Here is a 13,319-nt window from a genome sequence, read left to right as displayed (position 1 = left end):
CCCCTGTGGAACTTAACGGTCTTTTGTACGCATCATTTAGGACATTTATACAGATAATAGAGTTCACTATTCAAATCCATACTGTCACAATAGTGAGGCAATCTGAAGAATATGGAGAGAGACACAGCCCTAGCAGCCGTGATCGTATAGTGGTTAGTACTCTGCGTTGTGGCCGCAGCAACCCCGGTTCGAATCCGGGTCACGGCATCAGTGGTAGGCTGTGCTTCTTTTTTGTTGTTGATTAATGTACTCCAGCCTCTGCTTCAGTTTACACCGTTTGAAACTGGATTCTTCAAGCTAAGTTTCCTGCGTAAGACCTCATATTTTCAGAGTCAACCAGTCAATTGACCAGGATTCTCCAAACTTGTCTACACAGTGCAAGACCACAGCTGTTTGACAACAAATGGCAACTGAAAATGTTCCCATAATGCAGTGGGTGGGGGGCTAGTGGCGCAATGGATAACGCGTCTGACTACGGATCAGAAGATTCTAGGTTCGACTCCTGGCTAGCTCGCTATCACCTTTAGATTGTCAGCTCCTTGTTTCCGATATCTGTATGCTGTCTATCAAAATACATCTACAACTAGAAAAGAGACAAATGATGGGAAAATGGTCTTTCAACATGTGCTGAAAGGTGTCTGAACAGTAACATATATACCTTTGATATTCAGAGCTGAAAATATGCTATCACAACAAGTAGGAACTGAGCAAACAAAGAGGCCGTGATCATTATAAGTGATTCTTGCTTGTCACTTTTCTTTTTGTCCTTCAAGAGCAGACACATCACACAGCCAGAAGAACATTCTGTGGAACTTAACGGTCTTTTGTACGCATCATTTAGGACATTTATACAGATAATAGAGTTCACTATTCAAATCCATACTGTCACAATAGCGAGGCAATCTGAAGAACAAGGAGAGAGACACAGCCTTAGCGGCCGTGATCGTATAGTGGTTAGTACTCTGCGTTGTGGCCGCAGCAACCCCGGTTCGAATCCGGGTCACGGCATCAGTGGTAGGCTGTGCACCTTTTTTGTTGTTGATTAACGTACTCCAGCCTCTGCTCCAGTTTACACTGTTCGAAACTGGACTGTTCAAGCTAAGTGTCCTGCGTAAGACCTCATATTTTCAGAGTCAACCAGTCAATTGACCAGGATTCTCCAAACTTGTCTACAAAGTGCAAGACCACAGCTGTTTGAATGCCAAAATGCTCAACTGAAACTGTTCCCATGATGCAGTGGGTGGGGGGCTAGTGGCGCAATGGATAACGCGTCTGACTACGGATCAGAAGATTCTAGGTTCGACTCCTAGCTAGCTCGCTATCACCTTTAGCTTGTCAGCTCCTTGTTTCCGATATCTGTATGCTGTCTATCAAAACACATCTACAACTAGAAAAGAGACAAATGATGGGAAAATGGTCTTTCAACATGTGCTGAAAGGTGTCCGAACAGTAACATATATACCTTTGATATTCACAGCTGAAAATATGCTATCACAACAAGTAGGAATTGAGTAAACAAAGAGGCCGTGATCATTTTAAGTAATTCTTGCTTGTCACTTTTCTTTTTGTCCTTCAAGAGCAGATACAGCACACAGCCAGAAGAACATTCTGTGGAACTTAACGTTCTTTTGTACGCATCATTTAGGAAATTTATACAGATAATAGAGTTCACTATTCAAATCCATACTGTCACAATAGTGAGGCAATCTGAAGAACAAGGAGAGACTCACAGCTCTAGCAGCCGTGATCGTATAGTGGTTAGTACTCTGCGTTGTGGCCGCAGCAACCCCGGTTCGAATCCGGGTCACGGCATCAGTGGTAGGCTGTGCTTCTTTTTTGTTGTTGATTAACGTACTCCAGCCTCTGCTCCAGTTTACACTGTTCGAAACTGGACTGTTCAAGCTAAGTGTCCTGCGTAAGACCTCATATTTTTAGAGCCAACCAGTCAACTGACCAGGATTCTCCAAACTTGTCTACAAAGTGCAAGACAACAGCTGTTTGAATGCCAAAATGCTCAACTGAAAATGTTCCCATGAGGCAGTGGGTGGAGGGCTAGTGGCGCAATGGATAACGCGTCTGACTACGGATCAGAAGATTCTAGGTTCGACTCCTGGCTAGCTCGCTATCACCTTTAGCTTGTCAGCTCCTTGTTTCCGATATCTGTATGCTGTCTATCAAAACAGACCTACAACTAGAAAAGAGACAAATGATCGGAAAATGATCTTTCAACATGTGCTGAAAGGTGTCTGAACAGTAACATGTATACCTTTGATATTCAGAGCTGAAACTATGCTATCACAACAAGTAGGAACTGAGCAAACAAAGAGGCCGTGATCATTATAAGTGATTCTTGCTTGTCACTTTTCTTTTTGTCCTTCAAGAGCAGACACAGCACACAGCCAGAAGAACATTCTGCGGAACTTAACCTTCTTTTGTGCGCATCGTTTAGGAAATTTATACAGATAATAGAGTTCACTATTCAAATCCATACTGTCACAATAGTGAGGCAATCTGAAGAATATGGAGAGAGTCACAGCCCTAGCAGCCGTGATCGTATAGTGGTTAGTACTCTGCGTTGTGGCCGCAGCAACCCCGGTTCGAATCCGGGTCACGGCATCAGTGGTAGGCTGTGCTTCTTTTTTGTTATTGATTAACGTACTCCAGCTTGTGCTAATTCTGCTTCTGGACAAGGAATCTCTAGACACTGGTTTAGTTCCCAAATATATTATCAGACTGTTTTTAATCTGTTTCGCATTGTTTCCTCTGGTTAATCACCCTTTTTTAACCAACCTTTTCCAGTGGCTGTAACTCATGAGCTCAATCCATTGTTAGATTTAATTATAAGTACATTTAGAAAGAAGCAGTATGAGTTCCAGATACGACCAGTGTCAATGCGAGCTCTGTTATGTTTATTTCTCTGGAAAGGCCTTTACTCTTGGCTCCAGCAGACCACACATCAGGTGTTGAAGGTTAATCTAAATCACTGTTGCTGTTCTACCGTTTATATCTGGACTCCCACAGACTCAGAAAGGTAACCAAGGTGAACCTATGACACATATCTGGGATCCAATGAGTTAACATGACTCAGAGGAGACAACAGCCTTTTCTTCCTCACTTGTACATACCACACTGGGCAATCTGAACAGACAGACATACACAGTTACGCTCCTAGCAACCACATCTGATCTGATACAATGGCTGACTTCTTTGGACGGGAACAAAACCACTGAAGGAACAACTCTTCCCCCTTCTCTGCTTTCTTGGCTGACACTTTGGCAATGATGCCAGTCTAAACAGCCCTTTCACATGGTGGAGGAGGAGTTGAAGGGAGTGGCCCACCTACTGCATCATTTTTGTGTAAGGGTTTCCTGAGTGCATGAAATAAAGCTCTTTTCAAACTTGATTTAAGCTTTTCATAAACATAGGTAATGACTCCCAGCAGTTTATGTGAGCAATATGGGAAGCCGCACAGATAAATGTCTACTGTAAAAGTGGAGAGAGAAAAATCTCCAGTGCTTTATAATAATGTAAAATGCATCCTAAGGTTCCTGCAACAGAGAACAAAATATTACTGAATCAACAGTGGAATACTATCAGGCAAAATTACTCACTGTTGAATAATGCCTTCCACACTGTAAAAATGAAAAAGTTGAGAAAACTCAAAATTTCAAGGCAACAGACTGTGAAAAACATTGGATTTAAAAAAAATATTGAGCAAATTAATTGAAGTGAAAGTAAATGTTAAAATTTTAATATTTTCAATTAAAACTATTTAATTTTTCAGGCACAAAGAAAGACAATACTCACAGCTCACTGTGACCAATTTTTAAATGTTATTTTACGTGTCTAAAACTCCAGGATTCAAGTTTAAGAAGAAAAGTTTATTTTAAACTCAAAAATCTATTGCAGTTCCTTGCCTTGAAATTTTAAGGTGTCTAAGCATTTTTTTTTTTTTACAGTGCATTGAAACCAAACTGAAAGTGTTTGTTATTTTGTTTAAAAGGGTACATACTGAATTTTAGTTGATTTTGATATGTTGAAACAGTGCTACCTAATTAACTACACAAAACCAGACCCTTTCATATTTCTTTTATTTCTATGTGTGTAAAACACAATGTTGTTCTCAACATGTAAATAAAGTTTTAAAAAAACGTTTGCTGACATAAAAAAAGCTAACTGATAAACATTTTCAGGAGGTAAATGACAATAGGATAAATTTAAACTTGCAGAAATCATAGTCACTTGTCTGAATCTCTTTAGGTCTGCTGTGATATCTTCTGTGCTGCAGTGCAGTCCTGAGAGGGGGAAAAAATCAAAATGTCAAAAAATAAAAATCAAATTAAAACTAAATAATAAAATAAATATAATTAAAACTGATTTATGATGAGTGCAGAAGATATAAAACAAAACTTAAAAAAGTGCATTAGTAGCCAAATCACAGCAAACTAAAAGGGAGAATGTAACATAGATATGAAAACCTTTCCATCCTAATTATATATGATCTGAAATTATCTTTTATACACATTTGTTATTTCCAAGTGTCTTATATACATATTTTCAAAACTTTACAGACCAGGTTAATTTAGTCGGTTGCAACAAAACAATATCAACTATAATTATACTGTAATTTATCTTAATGGGGCTAAAAAAAACACATGTATTCTCCATAGTTTATTGTGGTATAAGATGCAACAATTCATTGTTGTTTCCTTGAAAGCTGTATTGTCCACAGGCCACAGTCACTCTGACAGATTAGTGCTTCTCCTGAGTGTAGCGACTAGCTAAAAAAGGTGAGTATGCCTATGCAGCCTGGTCTTCCCTATGACGTACCATCACTCACAGGCTGTGGGGGACCATAAGGTGTGGCACAGGCCCAAGGTGAACTCTGGCATTCCTGTGAACACACATAACTGTAATTACAACATCATTTATACAACATAAAATGACTTTTGCATTTCAGTCAAACAAGGACATCTTAAGCAGGTCTTCATAATAAAATATGTGAAACATTTATTTTTACTTTTTTATTTTTACTGACAGTGTAAAATAACAGTATAACATGGACATATATATATTTTTACTGGTTTGAGCACAACCAGCAAAGGTTGACTGCAGGAACGTTAAGTTTTTAAAAGTCTGCTGCTAACGTAGAAAAACACCTGTTTTCATCAAATTACTCAGCATAAAAAAGGTTATAGTAAACCTTACATTACTTGGGTGGAGTCTAAGCTGAAGAATGAGCGTGAAACTCAGACCCTATTTTAACATCGGACATGCTAATAGCTAGCCTAATGCTAGCTGCCATATTTTTTTCTGGCTGCAAATATGACTACATTACACAAGTTAATTTATTAGCAATTTAGAACCTGTGAAGACAGGAAAATAATGGCACCTGTTCAGATCTTTGCTAAAAAAAATCTACCTGCCAGGATATTGCCAAAGAACTTGAAAATTCTGGTCAGCATACATGCATTTGTTTTTGTTTTTACTAAACAAACTAGCCTATTGCTGCCAGATCACCATCAAATATTACAACCATCAGAATCAATCGATCAATTTTCCAAGAAAATAATGCAGCTATGAGTTGAACTGGCCTTTTCCTCAGTCAAAAGATTAAAACTTACCTCTTTCTCCACAGGCTGGTGGGAGATGAAGTGAACATTGTTGGAGAAGATGAATACAGCATTTTTCTCGTGGGGAGGGCTTGATGCTCTTCTAGAAAAAATGACTTTTACGTTTTCCTTGTCACCCAACATATAAATTATATGGTTGTCTTTTCCATGTAGAGTCCTGCCAAGTTGCATCTATCACAGTGAAGAAGTGCTTTATTTAAAATAAATGTGTCCCACACCATGCCCGCCCAAAATTTCCCAGACATCATTTTGTTTACAGTCTTCTTTATGACCTTGTTAGTCAAGAAATAGCAGTTACTGCACCTAATTTGACATATTTTTGCCATTTGTTGAAAGAGGACAGTTTGTTTATTATTATTTTTATTTCTGTTTGTTTAAAGGTCCAATGTGTAAGATTTGTTGTCACAAAATGGCATAAATTAAATATAACATGTTCATATGCTTTCATATGTGTATGACTACCTGAAAATTAGAAGTGTTGTGTTTTCGTTACCTTAGAAAGCGCCATTTATATCTACAGAGGGCGAGGATCCTTCTCCATGAAGGCCACCATGTTATATATTTCTACAGTAGGCCAGAGTGTAAAAACCACTCTACCACTCTAGGTAGAGACTTGTGCATTTTTTACAACTTTAGCAGCTGCCACAGGTTCTCCTACACGCTTGGACAGGGAGGGTTTGCAAATCTGCAGCCCCACTGCTGGATGCCTCTGAACCCTCGACACTTGTCCTTTAAATTGTTTGTGGTTCATAAATTAATGTTTCTTATTACTAATATGCTGCTAGAATTGTTTAAATAAGACATAAAAGACCATTATGTAGAATTTAGTAGCATCTAGTGGTGAGCTTACAGTTTGAGAACCTATGGTGGCCACGAAACTCACTCAAAATGCGAAAGGCCACATCTAAGACCAGTGTTTGGTTTGTCTGTTCTGGACTGCTGTAGAAACATGGTAGTGTAACATGAAGTCCCTCCAGGATTTCACAGGCTGTTTTGGGGATAGTTGTGGCCTAAAATGCCTGATTTTAGGCAGCTTTTCTTAAAAATTGCAGTGCATGATGCATTTTTTTGCCATGAAATTGTGGGAGCAAGTGAAAACTGCAAAAGAAAGTTGTGATTTTTTATATATTACTGTCAAAGGCAACTTGTTTCAAGGAGAACGAAACCACACTGAGTGTTCCAAATAACCTCACCAAAAAGGCTCACAAATACAAGAACTCTAACAAAATGTGCTTTGCATGCAGATGAAGAACTGCACAGACCATTGATAAATGTCAATAACAATGACAAACCCTCTGTTCTTTTCAGTAGCTACGACAAAAGACGTGTATATCAAATTTGCAGAAAAGTTGCAAGGATGGGCAGCATTCACAGGGACTGGTTGAACTAGCATAAACTGTTGCAATCACAACATCGCAGCTTCTAGGATTGTCTAAAGATGGTGGACTGTGTGGAAGAGGGCTCACCCCCCCCGTACCCCTCCACCCCACAATTATTGTTAATCATTACCACCAATTTGGGAAACAACTTATGAAAAAATGATTCAAGGATTCAAGTTGAAATTTAGTGAAATACAGGTCACCATTATAGCTTCAGTAAACTCCTTGGTTTACTACATAACTCATATTAATTTTACTTTGATTCATTCTGTATTTCTCCCCTGGACGTCCCCCAAAAGGGCACCCACCCCACAGTTTGGGAACCACTGTTCTAATGCAACAATTCTTATTTTCAGGTGATTATACACTAATGAAAATATGCTTATGCATATTATATGCCATGAGTGCCTTATTCTGCCAATAAATGCCTGTAAATCTTACACATTGGACCTTTAACATGAGAAAAAGACAATCAATTATTCACTATTAATGTGCTAAATTATCACTTAAGGAAAATTCACAAAATTTGCAACCCTAATCTCAACCATACACAGTCAGCTTCCCTGGCCAGAGCTGAGGACTATGAAGGACGTCAGTGCATGTCAAGAATTCCCAGAAAACATACATACATTTACATTAACATCTGACTTACCTTCTTACTGTAATTAACCCCATTACAGAGTTTTAAGACGCTTCATTCACTCAAAACTTCACTCTAGAAACTGTATCTAATGTAGACTGAAATTAAATTGTTCAATGACTGCTTTCAACTCTCAGATTAAACCACCGAAACACACACACACACAGACACACTTAAATAAACTGAGGAGCTCCAGGTTCCACACCTGTAACATATTTTGTCTCGTTAATTATCTACCGGACGCTTACGTGTTAATTATAACTTCAGACGTTACTCACTGTGAACAGGACGCCGTCGAGGTGAACCGGACTCATTAGCAGAAACTCGGAGCTGCTCTCCCCACGCAGACTGCTGGGAAACCACACACACACACACACACACACACAAAATCCAAAATAAGCAGAATTGCACAAGGTTTTGATACAGAGGAAAAGCCCGACAGGAATGCCTCCACTTTCAGCTCCCCTCTGCTCTCTCCTGACTGAGCCCAGTCTGTGCTCGACTCCTCGCCAATTTACATGACAAAAACTGCTCTTTTTGGATCAGTGAGTTCATTCAGGGCTTATAATGGCGTCTCCCCCTTTTTTTTTTTCTACAATAAATCTGCTAGAGTGATGTAGTCTACTGTAGGCAACAGCACAGAGGACACCGGCCACATTTCAGTTTAACATCTGTGTAAGGGAACATGTACAATGAGCAGGTCGTTACTGATAAAGGTAATAAGGACCTGTTACCTCACATGTAATAAGTTGCATGTTAAATGAGAATAACGGTGGAAACGCCACACTGTAACACTATTTTACATGAAGGCAGAATGATATTGCAACTATTTTTAACTTTAATTAGCCACCATAAATCTTATAAAGGGTGACAGTGATGATGTAAAGTGTTCAACCGCAGTTTAGAGAGTTGCATATTAGAATAATTAGCTAGCCTAACATTTTCCATGGCTTTAATTTGGTATACATGATAACAAACATGTAGTAAAGAATGATAAAGACAATATAAAGTTTGAATTAAGTTATGCAGTAACATTCAGGGGGGAAGCCCTGATTTTACGCCACTAAAACATGTCACGTGCACGGTCACGTCCTTTTCAGAGGAGTTGAGCTCCACTAACCTCCCCGTGATTTGAACCACAGAGTTAAGTAAGATTTTACAAATGCCAGACACACAAGCGCCTGCAGGAATAATTTAGAACATCTTAATATTTTGTCTATATTTCCTTTTGAGTGTTGCGTAAAGGTGCACTGAGTCAAACCTGGCTTTCGACAGCGGACGGATGGAGACTTTGTTGAGGGCAGAGTTGTGGCCTGTTCGGTACACTGGGTGTGTCTCGTGCTGTTGCTCGCGAAGCGCGCGCCTGCTCACCTGAATTGACACACACCTGCAGTGGTGATGGTGATGATGACGTTACAGATCCCATAACGGTGAATCATCCCCATCAAGTTCCCTCAGGAACTCGTGTGTGTCTGCTGTACTCAGTTTATACTCTTTGTCGGTCCACACAGTACTTTTGTTTTCTATCCTGGCTGCTCTACCAGTGTGTAGAGAATTTTCATATTAAAACTGAAAATACCTTAATGGCAGCCACACTTTAAACTGTTTGTTTTAATTTAACGAAGTTAGTCTCCGGGTTGCCTTAAAATTTTAAGGTGACTGAGTTTGAAAAGACAAGTTTAGATAATTTTGTAATGATCCAAAACAAATACATTTTTCTTGTATAATAAACATGATATTAATTCAAGATTTACTTGAGGTTACATATTCAGTAAGCTTAAGGTATTAAGTTGAACCAACAACTCTAAAGTCACACCGATGACAATTACAAACAAATTTGATTTCCTTTTACATTTTTGTTTGAAGAGTCAGTTCTTTCACACAAAGAACTTATGCTGCATTCCAGCTACCTGGAAATTACATCACACCCAAGGTGGCGGGAAAACAAGTCGGAAAGTCAAAAATAAATAAATAAATAAACAAATAAATAGAAAAGTAAACAAGTCGTGGTTTGTGCTATCCAGGTTAGCCACTGTTAGCAATACCTGTTGATAACAATGCATTTTGAAGTATTTTGCACATACAAACACAAGACAAACAACAAATGACAAAAAAAAACAGTTTTCACTACTGTTGATGGGCAGGGCAGCCATCTTGGATTTGAGGTTGAGGTTGATGACTTATTTAACTTGAATAAATAAAACTTGCATATTTACATTAAGTTAAAAGATTAGTTGATTCCACTGAATGTCTGTGATTTTTTTTTACAGTGCATATTGATATGAAACAGTAGTGTTAACACAGGTGGTACGAATGATACTAATTAAGGTTCTGTTCCATTTAGTGTAGCACAATTTGTCCAGTGAGCCAGCATTCTCAATAGCAGCACCCTGACTCTGTTTAACCAGAATACATTTCATGGTGTTTTCATGCTAAAATAGCTGCTGTGAAAAAGGCCTATTCATCTAGTATTTTGGGTTTACTACAACGTTATAGTTGTAGTTGTCTCCTGGTTTTAATGGCTGCCTTACAGTAAAGTGATGTAATTTTCTCAACTTAGCAGACTGCTCTAACAAGCTGTTCTGGTCTGTGCTTTTACCCTTTTAGTCATTCCATTCACATTATTGATAAATATTTATAATAGTAACCTGCAACCCTATGTTACCTCGAATAGTCATCCCTACAATTTTGTCATTATATTTATAAATGATGTGTTTGATCAAAAATATCATGGTATTTGATTTTTTTCTTTTATATTTCCCAGCCCTAGTACAAAACTGAATAATGTAAGTACATCCAATTTATGTGAACAGCTTCACCCCTGGCAGTGCTCAAAATATCTTTCCTTTTACTTAAGTAAAAGTAGCAATACTACAGTGTAAAAACACAGTTACAAGTAAAAGTCCTGTAATCAAATAACTGGGATAAAACTTTACTTTAATTATCAAAAGTAAAAGTACTCATTATGCGGAGTTGCCCTTTACAGAATCATTACTGGACATCACTTTAATGTTGCATCTGGCAAAGGTGGGTTTGATTATAATTGCTTTATATACTGTAATGGAGTAAAGACTACAATATTTCCCTCTGTGGTGTGGTGAAGTAGAAGTACAAAGTAAGATAAAATGGAAATGCTCTAGTACAAGTACCACAAAATTGTACTTGAGTAAATGTACTTTACATTTGTTTTTATTTATTCATGATCACTTTCAGAACCCCACACCAGTGTAACTAGCCAGATATTAACAATAAAATAAAATAAATATATTTCCTTATATTAATACTAATGCAATAATTAATATCCAAGAGGCTGCACAGACACTGTATTTTCTGCCTCCTTAATCATTCCAGCTGGGAAAGTATTTAGTCTGCAATGAGGATCTGTGGAAGGTAATGTTGAACGCCACCTAAGCATAACATGTCAGACAGATGTCAAGTAATGGAGGAATGTGGTTTTTTTTGGGTTTTTTTTTTTTTAAGTACTGCATTTAAATTCCAGTCTCTGCAGAAACACGTTGAGCTACAAGATGAACATGAACATTTGTTCAGCTACTGTACCAAATGTGTGACTCCTGTAATGGCTCAGTGGCCAAATGTGTATGATTCAACCCGGTGTCATACATGACTCAGGGCGATGCCACGATCTGTATCACACCCAGGTCTCACTGGAGACTTGGAACTTTATTTGCAACTTTCTGATTCCTCTACGTATACAACATCTAACCCATTTTTAAGCAAGTCACAGCTTTATTTCCAGCAATTTCTCTTTTATATGACATTAATATCACTTGGAATTCAGGGTTAGGTTTAGGTAAATACAATCTGAAAATAAGAAAGTAATCTTTGCATATTTTTAGTGTTTAGCTAAAAGGCTGCACCCTAATTTATTATCTACAGTGTGAAAGGGTCTGACAGAAATATTTGCAGCTTGTAACAGTAAACAAATGGAAAGGGCTCTATTTTTTTTTAACTTTAACCCTGAGAAGTGCATCAGAAGAACACCGACTTCTTAAAGGGATAGTTCAGATTGTTTGAAGTAGGTTTGTATGAAGTACTTATCCTTAGGGAGTGTATTTCCCACAGTAGATGGTGGTCAGCACCCCCCCCCCAGTTTGGAGAAGCAGCAGGAGTCTCAGTGCAGGAAGCTAAGCAACGTACTGCTGTGGAAAGGGTCAGCAGCAAAACATAGTTTAAGACACCTAAAACAACAATCACACCACTACACCTTGTTGTCAGACACCCTTTTCCAACAGTAAAATACTGTAATATGAGCCAAATATCGCTCTTATTTAGTTAATGGGTTTAACTGTATGCTATACTTAGAATATTTTCACTACTTTACTGTTGTCAGACAGCCTTTTCCAAGGGGAAACTGCTGTTTTAGCCAAATATCACTCTCTCCAAAGCAACCAGACTCCTTTAGCAAAAACAGTAATTTTATCTTGCATAAGAAAGGAGTTGATGGTCTACTTGCTCCTTGATCAGTTAGTTTGTTTGTGTTATTGTGTGAATTCAGTGTATCTGAACTAATCTTTTCAAACACCAAAGTTGCACAACACAAACAAACAAACTAACTGATGGAGGCAGCAGTAGACCAGCAGCTCTTGTGTTCTGCGATATAAAATTACTATTTTTGTCATAGGAGTCTGGTGGCTTTCAAGAGTGATATTTGGCTGATTTTACAGTGGTTTCCTGTGACAGCTAAAATATGTTTTTCTGCTGACTCTGTCAACAGCAGTCCATTGTTTAGCTTCCTACACCTGAACTCCTGCTGCTTCGCCAAACTGGGGGCGTGCCGACCTCCATGTTAACTCACCTCTGGACAGAATGCAGATGTGGAGGTTGAGGTGAGGAAAAATACAATGTCAAAACTCCACCTGCAGCACACATGCATTCCCTGAGAGAAAAGCCAGAGAGTGTTTGTGAAGAGATTCTTCAGCCCAGATTCAGGCCAGTGCCTGGAGTCAATAGAGCGTGGTCCCAATAAAAGAGGAGTGCCCTTTCATTTCCGTGGTAAAAAACAAAGATGTAAAGCTTTGTGAAACAATAGAAGCTATTTTGCCCTCATCTGGGCTGAATAGTAAACTGGATGCCAACCTGTTTCGGATTCCATGCACAGAAAAAGCCTTCACTTTGAGTATAAAGTGAACTCAGTGCAGAGGTGGGGAGTAGCAAAGTAAAAATACTTTGTTATTGTACTTAAAGGGAAAGTTCACCCAAAAATTTAAATTGAGTCATTATCTACTTACTCTTATGCTGTCTGAAGATCAGGTTTGTTTGTTTTTTAAGTCCATAAAACACTGCTGGAACTCCAAAATAATTGAAGAGAATGGTGACCAGTTTTGAATCTTAAAAACTGACAAAAAACAAACATAAAATGCCTCCATACTGCTTGTCTGGTGTTATCCAAGTCTCATAAAGCTCTGACTTGCTGTTCACTTGCGTGCGCACACCGTCACACCACACACACCCAGTCCAGACAGTGTGCACACACGAACTTGGCTCCGTGCTCAGGATATACACTGAAAATTTAATTGTAAAATTGTAAAATGATAACTTTTACTCTCCACATTTTGACACAAATATCTGTATTTTTAATCCTTACACTTTCAAAAGAGGCTTGTTACTTCAGTTTTAATGCATTTAAGGGGAATTATTTTAGTGCCC

At 38.4% G+C, this 13,319-nt stretch overlaps 7 non-coding genes across 7 annotated transcripts; all 7 read left to right on the top strand.

The window, feature by feature from the left end:
• Positions 1-135: 135 nt before the first annotated feature.
• Positions 136-207, top strand: trnah-gug (transfer RNA histidin (anticodon GUG)). The gene has a single exon. It is a non-coding gene; the product is annotated as a tRNA-His (tRNA).
• Positions 208-441: 234 nt separating this feature from the next.
• trnar-acg (transfer RNA arginine (anticodon ACG)) lies at positions 442-514 on the top strand. Its single transcript has one exon. It is a non-coding gene; the product is annotated as a tRNA-Arg (tRNA).
• Positions 515-936: 422 nt separating this feature from the next.
• Positions 937-1,008, top strand: trnah-gug (transfer RNA histidin (anticodon GUG)). Its single transcript has one exon. It is a non-coding gene; the product is annotated as a tRNA-His (tRNA).
• A 237-nt stretch (positions 1,009-1,245) lies between these two features.
• Positions 1,246-1,318, top strand: trnar-acg (transfer RNA arginine (anticodon ACG)). The gene has a single exon. It is a non-coding gene; the product is annotated as a tRNA-Arg (tRNA).
• Positions 1,319-1,740: 422 nt separating this feature from the next.
• On the top strand, positions 1,741-1,812 carry trnah-gug (transfer RNA histidin (anticodon GUG)). The gene has a single exon. It is a non-coding gene; the product is annotated as a tRNA-His (tRNA).
• A 237-nt stretch (positions 1,813-2,049) lies between these two features.
• Positions 2,050-2,122, top strand: trnar-acg (transfer RNA arginine (anticodon ACG)). Its single transcript has one exon. It is a non-coding gene; the product is annotated as a tRNA-Arg (tRNA).
• Positions 2,123-2,544: 422 nt separating this feature from the next.
• trnah-gug (transfer RNA histidin (anticodon GUG)) lies at positions 2,545-2,616 on the top strand. Its single transcript has one exon. It is a non-coding gene; the product is annotated as a tRNA-His (tRNA).
• The last annotated feature ends 10,703 nt before the right edge of the window (positions 2,617-13,319 follow it).

Source organism: Lutjanus erythropterus, chromosome 17 (genome assembly GCF_056507025.1).
Source record: "Lutjanus erythropterus isolate fLutEry1 chromosome 17, fLutEry1.hap2, whole genome shotgun sequence".
Lineage (NCBI taxonomy): Eukaryota > Metazoa > Chordata > Actinopteri > Lutjaniformes > Lutjanidae > Lutjanus > Lutjanus erythropterus.
The sequence above is the reverse complement of the archived record's forward strand: the minus strand, read 5'-3'. Positions and strand labels throughout refer to the sequence as shown.